This window comes from Schistocerca nitens, chromosome 4 (genome assembly GCF_023898315.1).
Source record: "Schistocerca nitens isolate TAMUIC-IGC-003100 chromosome 4, iqSchNite1.1, whole genome shotgun sequence".
Classification (NCBI taxonomy): domain Eukaryota; kingdom Metazoa; phylum Arthropoda; class Insecta; order Orthoptera; family Acrididae; genus Schistocerca; species Schistocerca nitens.
In genome coordinates, this window is record NC_064617.1 from 790,411,772 (window position 1) to 790,424,425 (window position 12,654).

Sequence of the window (12,654 nt, forward strand, 5' to 3'; positions counted from 1 at the left end):
GGATAGAGTAAAATGGAGAACTGCATCAAAGCAGTCTTCAGGCCAAATAGCAAAACTCATCTACCATTTTCAATGCCTCTTTTCATGATCTAGTTCCCTCAGCATCGCCAGATTTGATTATATTACATTCCATTGCTCTTCTCTTATTTTTGCTGGTGTTCATCTTATATGCTCGTTTCAAGATACTATCCATTCTGTTCAACTGCTCTTCCAAATCATACGCTTCCTCTAAAGGAATTACAATGTCATCGGCAAAACTCAGAGTTTTTATTTCTTCTCCGCCACTTCAATTACTCCCTCATTGCATAGATTGAATAACATAGGGATTAGGCTAAAAGCCGGCTGCGGTGGTCTCGCGGTTCTAGGCGCTCAGTCCGGAACCGCGCGACTGCTACGGTCGCAGGTTCGAATCCTGCCTCGGGCATGGATGTGTGTGACGTCCTTAGGTTAGTTATGTTTAAGTAGTTCTAAGTTCTAGGGGACTGATGACCACAGATGTTAAGTCCCATAGTGCTCAGAGCCATTTGAACCATTTTTAGGCTAAAATCCTGTCTCTCTCCCTTCTCAACGACTGCTTCCCTTTCATGCCTTTCAACTCTTATAACTGTCTGGTTTCTGTAAAAGATGTACATAATATTTGGCTGCCTATATTTTACACCTGCTACCTTCGGAATTGCCAAGAGTGTATTCTAGTCGATATTACCAAGAGCGTTCTCCTAATCTACGAAAGCTTTAAAAGTGGGTTTGTCTTTACTTAACCTATCTTCTAAGACAAGTGGTAGGGCCAGTATTGCTTCGCGTGTTTTTGCAAAATCCAAACTGACCTTTCCAGAAGTCGGTTTCTACCAGTTTTTCATTTCTTCTATAAAAAATTCGTGCTAATATTTTGCAACCATGACTTATTAAACTGTAAGTTCGTTAATATGCACACTTGCCGCCACACGTTTTCTTTATAATTTGAACTGTTACATTCTTCTTGAAGTCTGAGGCTCGTTCGCTTGTCTCATACATGTTGCTCACCAGCTGGAATAGTTTTGTTGTGGCTGCTTCTCCCAAGGATATCAGGTGTTCTGAGGGCATATCGTGTACTGCAGAGGCCTTGTTTCCACTTAGGTATTTCAGTGCTCTGTCAAATTCTTCTCGCCGTGTTATATCATCGACGTTGTGTGCTCTTGCCTTACTATAATATTGCCTTTCCCTTGTATAGCTTCTCTACATACACCTTCCACCTTTCGGCTATCCCTTCTTTGCTTAGTAATAGTTTTATCCCAGTTTCTGATATTCATAAATCTGCTTTTCTTTTCTGGAAATGTCTCTTTAACATTCCCACAGGTGGTATCTATCTTTCCCCTAATTGTATATGCTGCTATATCCTTACATTTGTCTACTTATCCATTTTGCACTTTATGTAAACAATAATGAATTTTTTTATGCTTGTTTCCCCTTTCGCCTGCTTCATTCGCTGTATTTTTATTTTTTCTCCTTTCATCAGTTAAGTTCAATATCTCCTGTGACATCGAAGGATTTCTACTGGTAATTTTACCTATTCGATCTTCTGCTGCCTTCACTGTTTCATCTCCGAGAGCTAACGTCTTCGTCTTCTAGTGTGTTCATTTCTCCAGTTTCTGTCAACCTTTGCCTAACGCTCGCTCTGGAACTCTAAGCAACCTCTTGCTCTTTCAAATTACCCGGGTTCTGTCTTCTTAATTTCCTATCTTTTTGCAGTTTCTTCAGTTTCAATCTATAGTTCATTACCAATAAATTGTGATCAGAGCCCACTTGCCACTGGCAATGTGGTACCGTTTACAGTCTGGTTCCGAAATGTGTCCCTTATCGTTATGTGACCATTCGTATGTCCCCAGGTCTCTTGCACGTACACAACCTTCTTTCAAGTCCCGTATATCAGTTCATTTTGTAGTGAGTGTGTAATGTATTTTGCTATTGAAGACTGTGACGTAGATGCCTTTTATTTTATTTGACGCCACAGTAATAATTTTGCCACACAAGTGATGTAAATGAAGGTATCATACCTGAAGTTCATTAGGTGATCGAAACAGGCAGTGAATATACTTGGTGATCAAAAAGTCAGTATAAATTTGAAAACTTAATAAACTACGGAATAATGTTGATAGAAAGGCAAAAATTGACACACATGCTTGATATGACATGGGGTTTTATTAGAACAAAAAAAAAAAGCAAAGTATTGCTAGACGCGTGAAAGATCTCTTGCGCGCGTCGTTTGGTGATGAGCGTGTGCTCAGCCGCCACTTTCGTCATGCTTGGCCTCCCAGGTCCCCAGACCTGAAGTCGCAAGTGTGTCGTGATCGACCGACATCTCTAGGGATGCTGGAAGACAACATCCGACGCCAATGCCTCACCATAACTCCGGACATGCTTTACAGTGCTGTTCACAACATTATTCCTCGACTACAGCTATTGTTGAGGAATGATGGTGGACATATTGAGCATTTCCTATCATCTTTGCTTTGTCTTACTTTGTTATGCTAATTATTGCTATTCTGATCAGATGAAGCGTCATCTGTCGGACATTTTTTGAACTTCTGTATTTTTTGGTTCTAATAAAACACCATGTCATTGCAAGCATGTGTGTCGATTTATACCTCTCTACCTAGTATTTCTGAAATATGACATATTTCAGAGTCTTAGTAAATGATTATGGCGTAAAATCCAGAGAAATTAGACCTCCTATGGAAATTTACCTCAAGTCTTTCTAATAACACTCGTATATCATTGCTGATTGGGACAAGAAAGAGGGGGAGGGGACGGGGAGGATGGTAATGATGCCTAATCTGGTATACACCATTGTGTGCTTTCTGGAGTACGCCTCTGTCTTCCGGAACTACAACATTTGCGATACCACGGGCAGCTTCCCTGCAGTGCGCGATGGCGACGCTTGCTGGGACAAGAAGTTGTCTCCCCGGGAGCTGGAGGCCGGGTCGTGTGGACAGAGCAGCCCTGGGCGCTACCCGGCAGCCTGTTCCTCGCCACTCTGGCCCTTCCCCCTTATTTGCAGTTGCCGCCGGCTGAGGGCCTCTGCCGCAGGGCGCCGCCCTCTGATCCACAAGACACCGGCGTCGAGCTGCGTGTGATTACACAGCCTTTCCTGTCGGCAACTCCCCCAATAATCCAGCTAACAATATCACAGCAGGGCCACTCCTTGGAAGAACTCGAGCAGATGAATTTATTTCATTATTAATTATCAGGCAACACAGATGAAATTCATTAGGTATGTCATGGCTGTAAGAAAATGGATAAAACAAGGAAGAAAACAACAATATCATATTTAAAAATCTTGTTAGTCAAGATAGAAGAAAATAGAATGACATGCAAGGATAAAACTGATAGAATGAATTATCGATCAACTGGAAAGAGAAACCTAGGTAGAAATCGTAAGAGGTGGATGGATAATACAGATAGGAACAGTGACTATAATGATAAATCCTTGGAAAGAAATGTTGATGGTGCATCACTGTCAGAGCCTATGTAACAAGACCTCGATAAAACCACAACCCCTGATCCAGTGATGCAATTATTACGCAACTTATCTCCTTTCTTTGAGAAGCCTCACGGGTCAACAATCACGTTTGCAGGACCTGACTGCTTTGACACATCACGTCATCAAAATGCTACTGCACATAAACCGCTTGCCTGCGTTAAGTAACAATGGAAAGGGGAACAGGAAGTAGGTGTAGATGAGATGGGAGATTGAGAGAAGAATTTAACAGAACACTGAAAGATTTACGTCGAAACAAGGCAACTGCAATAGACGATTTCCATGCTGAATCAGTGAGATACTTGAGAGGACCACGACGGCGAAACTATCCCATCTGTTGTACAAGATATTTATGATTGAAGCGAAATACCCTCAGACGTTAAGAAGAATACAATAATTCCAGTTCCACAGAAAGCAGATTTTGACGGGTATCAATATTAACGAACCATAAATTTAACACCCGCAAAATAAGAGAAACGCAGACTTCACCCTCAATCGGGTTTTGAAATAAATCAAATCCCGGCAAGTCCAAAATTGTGCCATTTTATTCGAGCGATCGCTTTAACTGTTTCGGTTATCGGAACACGCTTCTCTTCCAACCCAATTTATCATCTCGTCGCACACTACACGTGTAGCATCCATTGCCCACTACCCTTACTGCTCTCACCTTCTTCTGATTCACCTAAGAGTTCGGATGTAGTGTGCATAGCTACTGAAAGCATCATTACTCCCGGTCAGGTGTTTATATTATTATATGTGTGGTGTCTGTCCTTTCGGAGATATCCGGAAGAACAGACGCCACACGTGTAATGCGAATCATAAATTTAATAAGTCGTGGTTGCAAAATCCTAACACGCACTATGAGCTGATTGCAGAAGAATGGAAAAACTGGTAGAGAGCAACCACGAGCACGATGGGTTTGGGTTCTCTAGGAATGGAGAAATAAGCGAGGAAGTACGGATCCCACAACTTATAAGACAGGTTGAAGATGGGCAAACCTATGTGTGGTGTCTGTCCTTTCGGAGATATCCGAAGAACAGACGCCACACGTGTAATGCGAATCATAAATTTAATAAGTCGTGGTTGCAAAATCCTAACACGCACTATGAGCTGATTGCAGAAGAATGGAAAAACTGGTAGAGAGCAACCACGAGCACGATGGGTTTGGGTTCTCTAGGAATGGAGAAATAAGCGAGGCAGTACGGATCCCACAACTTATAAGACAGGTTGAAGATGGGCAAACCTATGTTTACAGCATTTATATATTTAGAGAAAACTTTTGACAATGTTAACTCGAATACATTGTTTTGAAATTCTTAAGGCAGCATGGATAAAGTACAGGGAGCATTAGATTATCAATAACCTGTACGGAATCAGGCTACAGTTATTAACAGGCGAAGTACTTGTACGGAAAGCAGTCGCTGAGTGAGACAGGATTTTAGTCTTTTCGCGAGGTTATTCAATCTTTACATTGGGCAGACTTTATGGAAACCACGTACGTATTTGGAAAGGGAATTAAAATTCAGGAAGAACAAATAAAAACTTCGGGGTTTGCTAGTGGCATTGTAATTCCGCCAGAAACAGCAAAGGCCTTGGAAGACAGTTGAACTGATGGATACTGTCTTGAAAAAAGTTTATAAGATGAACAACGGTGAAACGACGGTAATGTCATGCAATCGAATTATATCAGGAGATACTAGGCGATTAGATGAGCAAATGAGATACTGAGAGCAGTGGATGAGTTTTGCTATTTCCACAGAAAAATAACTGATGATGGTTGAAGTTGACAGGATATAAAATGCTGACTGGCGATATCAAGAAAAGAGTTTCTGAAAAAGAAACGTTCATTAACATGGAAAATAAATTTAAGTGTAGAAAGGAGAAATTCCGATCTCTGTCGCATTCGGATGGTGAAACAATTTATTGGCGACTAATGAATATTTGTACCAAGGCCGAACTTCGAACCTGGGTCTTCCTCTTACTAGGCAGATGCGTTAACCATCTACCTCAGCGATTAGACGTACTTACACGAATTACCCAAACACGCCTTCCCACCTCAAACCAAATTCCTAATTGCCACACATAACCAAAGTAGCGTCCCCTAGACCTTTTTCCTCTGTTTGCTCGTCGCATCACGCGAAGTCCCGCACGAGGTCGGGCAATCAGTGCTGTGCACTGAATGATCATATTAGACATCGCGGCGGACATATATCTACATGAGTGCTGGGAAGTCTTTTCTGGAGGTGTTTGTCTGGAGTATAACCTCGCATAAAAGTGAAAATCGGACAATAAACTATTCCGACACGAATAGAATAGTAGCCTAGAAACGGGATATTCGAAAGGAATTTGCAGAGGAATGGGAAGTAATATGGTTGAGATGAAACTGAAAAGTAATTAATCTGACAATGTATAAAACTTACAAAGAGTCTCTCGAAACAAGTTTTGTTTAATTCTGGACCGTGTGACAAAAACGAGACCAACAACAAATGTAAAAACAATGTTTCTAATAACTTTATCCTATGAAACTTCCTGGCAGATTAAAACTGTGTGCCCGACCGAGACTCGAACTCGGGACCTTTGCCTTTCGCGGGCAAGTGCTCTACCAACTGAGCTACCGAAGCACAACTCACGTCCGGTACTCACAGCTTTACTTCTGCCAGTACCTCGTCTCCTACCTTCCAAACTTTACAGAAGCTCTCCTGCGAACCAAGGCGCAGGAGAGCTTCTGTAAAGTTTGGAAGGTAGGAGACGAGGTACTGGCAGAAGTAAAGCTGTGAGTACCGGACGTGAGTCGTGCTTCGGTAGCTCAGTTGGTAGAGCACTTGCCCGCGAAAGGCAAAGGTCCCGAGTTCGAGTCTCGGTCGGGCACACAGTTTTAATCTGCCAGGAAGTTTCATATCAGCGCACACTCCGCTGCAGAGTGAAAATCTCATTCTGGGAACTTTATCCTATTCATTCTCAGGGGACAGGGATTGTTACTTCGACTTCAAAAAGATAGGCTCAGTAACTCCACACTCGATATCTGTAACACTATTAGCAAGACACGTAGGCAATGGCGCAGATATGGTGGGACTAGCTAGCGTCCACGGAAAACTTTTAGTATGCCCCCTCCCTCCGCCCCCACCCGCCGCCGCCGCCGCCACCACCATCACCACACCTCTACATAACGTTCAACGCGCACAGCTATTCAAACTATGTATTCATTTATTGATCTTGCAATGAAGTAAAAAGGCTTCAAAATACAAGCAGTCTTGGTGGCGATTATTTAATGTCTGTGACGCGTGCCACCCTTTTGGGCGTCATCGGATTGTGTTAAAGTATCTGGATATAAAACCCATTCGTCATATAGCCATATAAAACGCAAATTGACGCAATAGTAAATCGATATGTAATCCGTCTGTCATAGAAACACATAAAATGCAAGGTGGACCTTGAACACGCCAGCTAACACCGCCGTCGTAATACAAAAATAAAGGCGGTATGAGCCGCACGCAGCACAACGTCCTTTTGGCGTGCACGCAAGTACCCATACCGCGTTTTATAAGCGTGGCCCTCTTTTTGTACAACTATGGCGGTGTCAGCTGGTGTGGTGAAAGTCCACCTCGCATTTTATGTGTTTTTATGACGGGTGCATTACACATCCAGTTACTGTTGCGTCCATTTTTCGTTTTATATGGCTATATGACGAATGGGTTTTATATCCAACTACTTTTACATCAGCTGATGATGCCCCAAAAGGGTGAAACGTCTCATTGACATTAAATAATTTCGCAACCAAGACTGTTGTTGGTTGCAATAATTCGAAACTGACTGCTGTAGTACCATGTTACAATGGAATGGAATAATTTTTAAGTAAAAAGCTACAAATTTGAAAAATTCTTTGTTGGACGGTACAAACTGAAAACATTGTCACGTTGCATTTTCATTACTCATTGTCAAGTACTCAAAAACCGAAAAAAGAAAACATCAAACGCAAAATACAGGTAGATATTATGGAACTGTTGCACAGCACTGTCCAATTCGAATCTTCTTACCATTATTGTCCATACATCTCCGTGTCTTCCCATTTTAACGTATCCTGGGTCTTTGCCTTCTATTTATTTTACTACCACTACTACCTCTTCTCCATCCTGTTTAGCACTACCTCTTCCAGTTTCTTCGACGCTTGCTCACTTTTTCGCTCTTAATAATAACGCGTCCCCAAAGCAAGCGTCCTGGCTGCGGCATCGCCTGCGGAGATTTCTGAAGAATTTATTGTATGCAGGTTTCCGAAGTAATGAACAAGATTTTCATTTGTATCTTGTTATTAATTAGTATTATAAGCTTTTTTGTTGTAATTAGTAGTATTTAGATCGATTTAAGCAAACGGATAAACTGTATAGTTTTACTGTATTGCTAGTTGACCCATAGGTGGTTTATCCATTTGGCACACGCTGCGGGCTCTGCATTGTCACGGACCCCGAGCCACAATGCCCATTTTTCCCCGAGAGAAAGTTAAGTGATAGAAGTTTTGAATTTAAAGTAATGGCATTGTTTAGGATTGTATGTATGCATCACTGAGCAACATTTTCGAAGTACCGGATATAATATCATAAACATAAAATTGTGTGTATTCTCAAGCGTTTTAAGAATACATTCAACATAATTCAGTTTTATTAAACCTCTCTTCACGCATCACAACTTTGAACAAACGTTTTATTTGCATGTATTGTTCCATCGTGGTCTTCTGTGTATTAACGTGAACTTAGGCCGGAATATTATCGAGGGAGACTTTACTTTATGCTGGTAACAATGCCATTCTAAATATCGTTTGTCGATATGTCATCGATAAAGTTCGAAGGACCCTACTGTGCACATTACCTAGCTGATCTGCAGATTAACTGATTTGCTCCGTTAACGGGCGGAATAAAGAGTTTTGCGCATTTTACCCAGATAATATGCACATTAACGGCTTCCGTATCGTTAAAGTTCAAAAGTCTGTTTCTCTCATTTCCTTTCCCTACTCTTTCCCCTCTCACATCATTTTTAGTTTGGTTCAGCAAACCACTTGTCGTCAGCGGTTGTTTTTATTTCTCATAATTTGCGTCAGCTGCCAGAGCGTGAATTTGTGTCGTGATTTCTTTTTAAAGCTGGTAAATTTAGTACCTAGTATGCAAGCAAGAACCGAATTCCTGAGTAAAATGAAGAAAAGATTGTTCACAAGCTTCTTTAGCGAAGATTCAAAATAAGGTGGAGTTTTAATGACAGATCGAAATTACGATTCTGTAATCCTAGATGTAAAGCGAACAGAAGTTTTCAAGAAGAAAGAATCGTCTAGAGATTATCGAGTAATGCAAAAGTATGTACAGTGCTGTGAAAAACCCACTGAGCTGTCATCACATGCCTAGAAAATGTGAAAAACTTTGTCGATGCCGAAGAACTGTTTGACCAGTTGTATTCTACTCATTTGTCAGTTGACCACGGTAGAAGAGACAGAATGATCAAGCAATTAAATGCACTTTACAAAAACGTAACCCAAGTCCAAATAAAGTGTTTTTGTATTTATGCAAACCTTTCCAACAAAAAAAAGAGTGAAGAAATGGACTGCAGTAAAGCCAATTACTTCATAGCAGTTGAACAGCAGATGCCAGGAGGATATCATCGATTACCAGTCTCAACCAGACGGAAGGTTAAATTTCTTCTCGTATACCAAGAACACTTAACAATTTTTTTTTTTTTGCATTGAAGCTACACACATCAATACGGTCGGGTGAAGCAGCTTCTAACGTGCTTGACATTTTTCTCCTTTTTGGCGCTCCGAGTACCTTGCATTCTGATAACTGACGAAGATTTTATAATAAAATCTTAGAATGTGTAACAAAGTTATGACCTGAAATCAAAACGGTTAATGGCAAAAGTAGACACAGCTAAAGTCGAGGAAGTGTGGAACGAGCGAATCAAGACACTGAAAACATGCATACTACTTGGATGGCTGATAAAAAAAAATTACAGGCAGAGTCAAGAGGTAAGATTTGTTCAGCTCATGAAGAATCGTGCATATCATTCTGCAGTTACAAGAAGTCCATACGAAGCTATGTTCGGATGTCTCGCAATAGTGGGAATACTGGGATCGTCTTCTTCTCTTGAACTATAAAGTGTATTACATTCGAGAAATACTGATGAAGACGTTAAAAAATTAGAAGATTCACAAGAGGCTGTTATGGGATCATAATCAAATCTTACTCAAGAGAATATTCCGTTATCCCCTGCTTCTACGGAATCACCTATAGAAATAAGAGTTTATCGATAGTAATCTTAAACTGCGTTCTACGCCGTAGACTGATGATACGATTACATTCAGCAATCCTATTCCTCCTGCGAATCACCTCCGCAGGTTGAAGAAGTCATCACTGAGTTGCCCTCAACCTCAGCAGAATCGCCATCACATTTTCGTACAGAGCCTGAAAAAAGTACTATAAAAGATATGGTCAGTATTTTTTGCTCAGGAGCAGCACAGGTGCTCACGAGTGTAAATCGCGTGGTACGTTTATTCACGTGATTTGTGGTAAAGCAGATCCCATAGGTAAAGGGTATGGTAAGAATGCCTCGTCCAACATCTATGAAAAGTATTTGGATCAGATAATACAGCGTGATGACGCCAAGAAAGGTTTATAAAAGCAAGGAAGAAAATGTTAGCAGTTTCTGACGCAAAGCACGCTGAAGATGTTACTGTGAGAATTAAGGTACCCGAAGTAGACAGAGCAAAAAGCTGATGCCTGCTCGTTTTTAGCTGTGGTTCTTCGTAAAATAGAGGATGGCTTTTATAAACTTGGTGCTCAAACGGGTATTTTATGGTAGTGTGCAGGGTTTCACAAAATGTGACGTCAAATCTAAATGTATCACAAACAGGTGTGTTTGTCCCAAAAACTAGTTCTTATATTATTAAAAGTGTCACTAATATTTAGATTACGCTAATAAGTAAGCATTATTTTATCATATGTTTTGCCAATTTATTTCCTTAAATGTAATAATATTTTAAGCCCTTTGCTTTGTATCATAATTTTTTAAATTGATTGATGATTGACTTTCAATTAATTTGTTGATTGTATTAAATTGATTCTTTACATATCGAAAAATAAATAAATTATTTTATGTTAATTTAAGCTCATAGAAACGTTGCTGTTGTTCCAGCAAAGATCTTATTTTCATTTAACGAAAGCCTAATACGTAATTTACATATTATCTAGGTAATTTGCAGCTTACCTTAGTAATTTTGAGAAATGAAACCATTTTCGGCACTTTATTGGCTCTCACTAGTTAATCAGCACATTACCTAGATAATATCCAGAATAGCTGATTTCTGTACTTTAGCCGTAACAGATATGTCCTAGCACCAAATGGCGATGGCCGCTCAGCGAAACAATCGAAACAGCCAGGATACTGCGAAAGCCTGACAGCTGTTCGTTCGAATTATGGTTAGCGGTAATTTAGCTTACTATTTCTGCGATCCTATTTTATGTTCCTTTTACTAATTTTGAGTTAGGCACACTGCAACTTTACAGTATGTTTGTCTATCACGTTAAACATTATTTCTTTCAAGCTATCAGTGATGTCTTAACGTCCAACCCATTCAGGTACGCTTGCCGGTAATTCCAGGACTGGTAAAAATCTGGAACAGCCGTTACCTTTCATTCTTCCCAAGTGGTGAAAGTAAGAAAAAGGGTAGCTTGGTCACTAGGACAGTGTGCACATGGCTTGAGTAGATAGTAATTTGAAAACGTTATTTCAGTTTCATAATGGAGAGATTCATTCCTCACAAAAACGCTCTTCAGTTGGATAAAAAGCTCTCGGTTAACTTGGTGCGTCAAACTCGGACAAAATTCCAAGATTTCTTTGACTGCCTCCGTCATCATCGTCAAGGACTACGGTTTCTTACTACACGAATGACGCTAATTAAGTATTAACTGAGGCCGGTAGTTTTAGTATCTTGAATAGTGTTATGTCTGTCTACATAACTGCTCAAAAGTCAAGCTGCGTCGCATCCCTTAGCGCTTAAAAAACGAAATAAAACGTTAAAAAACGAAATAAAATAACGTTGTCTTTACATTTCGTATGGAAGTAACAAAATAAACTAAAAAATATGCGTGCTTATTGACGTAGAGAAGCCCCATATTTCATAAGTGCTACGGCCTAAGCAGGTGCTAAATAAACTGGTCCTGAATAGAAAGCGTCGTTTTCATCATGCTGCTTGTTGCTGTCTTGGATAGTTAGAGACAAACTCACGCTTAAAATTGTGCGCAGCCATAGGTGCCCAAGGAAATTATTCCTGGAGACGCTGCGTTTGCGTGTGTGTGTGTGTGTGTGTGTGTGTGTGAGTGTGTGTGCGTGAAGGAGGAGAATTCTAAAATTACTACCTTTGATATAAATCAGAGGTGTAAGGCCACAAGAACTAAGATTTGTCAGTGACACAAAAAAAGTTGTTTTATCCCAGGCTGGTTATCCACTGACTTCTACACTGAGGTGACAAAAACCACGGGATACTCCCTAATAACGTGTCGGACCTCTTTTTCCCCGGCGTAGTGAAGCAGCTCAACGTGACGTGGACCCAACAAGTCGCTGGAAGTCCCCTGCAGAAACACAGCCATGCTACTTCTATAGCTGTCCATCATTCCAAAAGTGCTCCCAGTGGAGGATTTTTGCATCGACTGAACTCTCGTTTATTTCCCATAAATGGTCGATGGGATTCATGTCGGGCGATCTCGGTGGCCAAATCATACGTTCGAATTGTCCAGAACGTTCATCAGTCCAGCCTCGAACAGTTGTACCCAGCGGCATGGCGTATTGTCATACGTAAAAATTCCAATATTGCTTGGGAACTTCAAGTAGATGAACGGCAGCAAATGGATTCCAAGTACCTGAACATAACCATTTCCCGTCAATGATCAGTTCGGTTGGACTAGACGACCTAGTACACTCGATGTAAACACAGCTCACACCATTATGAAACCGCCACCAGCTTTGACGGTTTCTTCTTGGCAACCTGCGCCACACTCGAACCCTGCCATCAGCTCTTGCCAGCTGAAATCGGGACTCATCTGGCCAGGCCACGATTTCCCAGTCATCTAGCGTCCAATCGATATCCTCACGAGCCCAGGAGAGGC